Here is a 5,431-nt window from a genome sequence, read left to right on the forward strand (position 1 = left end):
AACTCTAGCCATATAATCAGACAACCAAATCAGTCACTACGACTGATCCCCAAACAACCATCATCATTATTGATCAAAAGGACAACACCTGTCGGAACAAAACCCAACGTTGATTCCATCCGAACTGCACTCGTAGCTTGCCAGTATGCTAGCATGACAGTGCCATGCACCCGCCCACAACGTACCCACCCACGAAAATTGCAATCTCAGAGGAACCTTCCAAAACAACCAAGGATCCCAAAAGGTCCAAAACCTAACCATAGCCTAAAATCAACAAATCCAGTACTACGGTTGTGCCTAATGGCTCACCCCACGAGAGCCTAAACAAAAGGTGTCTCTCCACCTACCTCAAAACCAACTCTAGGTCAACAACAACCTAAACTACAATACAACCATGACTACAATCACCATCAACCTCAACTTGAGCCTCAATGACCAATCTTGTGTCATGCCAAATATGCAACATAGTTATGCATATACAAATCTGATCGAGAATACATCATATGTCATGCTCTTTACATAATAATTAAATCATGCTAAACAAACAGCATACCACATGTAGCACGTAATCACCTAAACATGTTATCAAACCAAAACATGTTATCATGAAGCATATAAACACATAGAGTATGGCAACATAAGCATAATATGCACCCAAAACCCGTCGTCCAAGGTATTCAAACCTAGGAGCTCTGATACCACTTGTAATGACCCAGATTTCTCAACCCGGTGCGTTAGTGATGAACCGAAAGTTGACCAGATAACGGACCCGAAATGCGGAAGCAAAAGAAGCCAAATGACCTCAAGAGATGTATGTCATCCCTAAGGCCCCAAAATGACTCTCCATGAAGCCACGGAACTCAAATGAGCCAAGCAAATGAAGCAAGAATGCCTAACCCGAAAAGAGATGAACTAAGGGCAAAATGGTTATTTCTCACTGAAAAGGGTGCCACTGTGCACACCATTGGAAGGACAACGCAAAATGAACAAAATTAGACTCAAGAATTGTCTGATTCTGAGTCCAGGCAGAAAAGATATGAAATTCCAACACCTGATGCAAAAGTTATGAAGCAATGACTTAACATTTTTCAATATTTTCATAACAAACTTTGAAAACAAAAGTGCATAGAAAATGAGATATATGTCATTGGCCACCGGCCTTATCTCATACATGTTAAATACATTGAAAAGAGTGCACTTACGTACACTTTACATATACAAATCAACGAATACAAGTTTAAACAAATAGGGCTAAAAAAAGGCATCTTATGCTAACACTTGCATAAAATAGAAACTTAAAAACTGTAAGCCATCCAAGGAGCAATGGAATCTTTAAATCCAGAGTCCTGTACCTGAAATATGCCCCAGTATCGTAGGGGTGAGTAACATAAAGCTACTCGTAGGCGATGAGCATGCATCGACCTAACATTTTACAATTTTATCACCTTATGGTGAAATATGTTAAAGGGGCTCATGCCACCTAACGTCTATGTCAAGATGAGACCTAGGGAGCATTCTAAGCTACCTAGATTATTTATGTCATAATCACATTGTTCATGCAATTCAAATAACATGAAAACATGTTATACAAGGCAACAAGATATAGATTCTCAAAGTCTTCAACTTGAAATCCAAAATACGAAAACAACAAGTGTAGGTCATGCCACCTAACGTCTATGTTCAAAATGAATCTATAAGGTCATTCATAAACTACATTTGAACATCAAAACACAAATTATGATATCGATGCAATTTAACCAACAATGGAACTTCCAATACAATGCATAAAGCATGCTTTCACAAAGCTACATCTTAAGCTCAAAATAGGAAATCAAATAAGGAACAACAAGTTACGATATCATCTAATTATCAACTTGAAATGAAATACGAAATCAAACAAAGTGGATACTCGGACGTCACGCCGGATTAGACCAACAACATAGTTACTTTAGGGTTACTAGCCTATGGGTAACCTCCCTATGTGCGCACTAGACTATATAGAGGGACAATCCCTCGTACCAAAACCAAGTCCTAACCGTATCCAAACAACGACATCCCCAAGTTTTCAAAATCAACAAATTGTGCAACAACGTATATATATCAACATGTATATACAAGATATCAACTATTTACCAAGCACAATCCAAATTTTGGAAACTTATACAATACATGCTCAAAATTCACAACTAGTATGACATGTAAGATGTCAAATACAAAGTGTGCAATTCCTTACACATAGCAACAATATATTCAATAAGTAAAAACATATTCTTATGAATATAAAAGTAACAACTATGTTATCCAATGCTCAAAAGTAATCAAATGAATATACATCAAATCCAAATTCATGATTTAAATATAGAAACAACTTTCAAAATGCAATTAAATCCATGGAGTAATAAAGTAGAATTTAATTAAACATTAATAGTTAAATTCTCTAAATTCCAAGTTAATCCAAATAACCTCAATTTAATATATATTGAAAGACATGTCATGGTCATCATATATATAACTTTAAATGACAAGTTAAGTGATTAAAACACTTAAAACAAAATTAATCAAGCTAATTAATTAATTTCCTCTAATTTTTTAAACAATTCCAAATGCCCTCAATTTAATTAATGTTAGAGATCATGCCAAGGCCTATTTAAATACTACATTACAACTTGATTTAATGTTTGATACAACCATATGAATTAAACTTTCACTAAAGATAAATATTAAGTAAAAGTTGTAATTCTTAATCAAATGATTCAAATTTAATATATGTTAACCAACATATCTAAGCATAATTTCCTTACATGTTACAATTCAAATCAAAGTTATATATCATCATAAATTTTAAATCTTATACAAAGAAATAAAAATTACTAACTTTCTAGATTTGATACAAGGCATACATATATGTTGTACAATCATGGCAAATACACAATACAACATACAAATAATCCTAAAACATTCCCTACCTCAATTGGAATGAAAATCTCAATTACCACCGAAATGAAATCGTCCCAAATTTTCGGTCCGCAAAACAGATTTTTCAGCTTGCTACCTTCAACTTGTAGAATTCATAAAAAATTCAATTCTAACCCAAATTGAATGAATCCAAAGCCCAATGAAAGCTTAAACACTGTAATTTGATAATATCAATTTAGTTTAACAAAATATTTTCCCAATTAAAACAATTTTGACCCACAACTTTGAAACAAATTTTGCCCAAAAAACACATTTTCAGCCTGTAGCTTCCAACTTTGAAAATTCATGAAAAATTCATTTGACATCCAAATTGGGCAAACCTAATTTATTTTGGAAGTAAACATATGAGAGTGTAAAACTGGAAATTTTAGCCATGATCCAATGTTAAAAGGTTAGTGAAATGAATCATCTAAAAATATGTTTTCTAAACATGGACAACAGATAGTTTCGGATTTTTAAAAAAATTTCTAAATTCTCTAAAATCGTGAAAAAATTCTAACTAGTGTAAAATTTGCGAGGGAAGTTCTAGTAAAAATTTCCAGTCAATTGAAGTTACAAAACTCAATCTAAAAATTCATTTCCGGACCGAAAAGGAAAAGCTTCAAATTTCCAGCAACTAGCTTGCAACTTCAAAAATTCATAACTAATTCATTTTAAATCTAAATTACATGAAACTAAAACTAAATGAAAGCTAATCGAGTATATTTTCATATTTTATATTTAATTTGACAAGATTAGTTTCAAGTTAAAACAGTTTAAGAGCAAAATATAAGTCCTTCTCTTCCATGCATGTAAAACACTTAATAATGACATAAAAATACTTCAAAATAATAGATCAATACCTCACTAGAGAATTGAATCTTTAGATACCAAAGTAAAACTAGGAGTTAGGCTAGATCCTTGAAGGGTTTTGAAGAGGAGGATGAGAGGAACAAAAAGTATTCCAAGCTTTATGGTCTAAAGTAAGTGGAAGGGCCTCAAAGATCAAGGTCAATGCCTAAGGCTTCAAGCTCCATCCATGGAGGCTAGGGTTTTCTTGTAAGGAAGAGAATGAAATAATGCGGTTAAGTGTGAGTGGATAAAATAGAAATCATTCACTCATTGTGTGCTCTTATACCATGGTCAACACACACATCTATGGTCAATTGCACATAAGCCCTCTTTTAAAACCGTAATCCCAAATTGGCCCAAAGATATTTGCAAGACTAAATTGTGAACCTACACTTGTCACCAATTCATGGCTTCTTCCTAAGCTTAATCCCACACCTACGCTTGTCAACCATCCTAGCCAACAAGTGCACCAATCCTAGGCCAACAAGTGGGTGAATCCTCACCCTCCAAATGTCATCATCCATTACATTAAAATGTTTCCACACAAATGTCAACAAGTGGACCAATGAGAGTGGGACACTTGTCACACTTTTCAAAAATTATAAAAAGGTCCTTTTTGAAAATATCTTCCAAATTTAATTGCAAAATGGTCCCCAAGATGAAAAATAATTACTTTATTTAATTACACTAAAACCCCACAAGTTAAGAATAATTACACTAAAGTATGTATTAATGCCCCTTTATGAAAGAAGTAAGCAATCAACATGCTTTTTTAGAAAAGTAAAAATACAACTATCATGGAAATCAAATATCATGAATACATACAAAACCAAAATCAAATCCGAGAACAAAAAGTGAGGTTGTGCAAGGAAAAAGGATAAATGAGAAAAAGACAAAATGTGAATAGTGTTCGGAAAAATAAAATATGAAAATGACACAATTCCCAAATGAAGTTGTCAATCCAAGGAAAAGAGTCTCGGAAATCATTCCAGAGCACTTGAGACGATATCAAGTGATGAAAAACCGAACCTAAAAAGGAAAAGACAACAGAAAAAAAATATCCGTTAAAATCTGAGAAAAAGAAAAGGAAGAAAAATGACCGGGTTATTACATTCTAATCCCTCTGTCTTCCATTGTTAAGGTTCCTAGGTGTCTGAACTAGGTCTTAACACATCCCCATAATGTATATAACACAGTATGCATTATAAATATCAATTGAAAACAAAAAATTATGTAACACAATTCAAGATTATACAATTTCAAACAAAATCGGATAAAACTGTTTTAATTTAGTTAGCATGCAATCAGGACCAGTTTTAAAATTTGATTAAATCTTGGAGATTATCTAGACATGCACAGAACAGAAGTCTAAGGGAAAGAGTTTAGAGATAGAACTTGCCTTTGAGATTTCGGATCAAAATCTCAACATCGTCTTCCTAAATTTCCCAACGATCGATTAACTGTTTCTAGTCCTCTGTTGCCCTTGGTTCAACCCACGAGCAAGCGTCACTAACCCCTCCTTTACTCAGCCCTTGCTCTTGACCAAACCCTAAATCTCCCTCTCTCTCAATTTCTCTCAAACCTCTCTGTATACGTGAACTCTCTGTATACATGAATATGGTTT

The sequence above is a fragment of the Cornus florida genome, unplaced genomic scaffold (assembly GCF_030987335.1).
Source record: "Cornus florida cultivar Cherokee Brave unplaced genomic scaffold, ASM3098733v1 CherokeeBrave_3.0.0_Hap2_Chr11, whole genome shotgun sequence".
In the NCBI taxonomy this organism is placed as follows: domain Eukaryota; kingdom Viridiplantae; phylum Streptophyta; class Magnoliopsida; order Cornales; family Cornaceae; genus Cornus; species Cornus florida.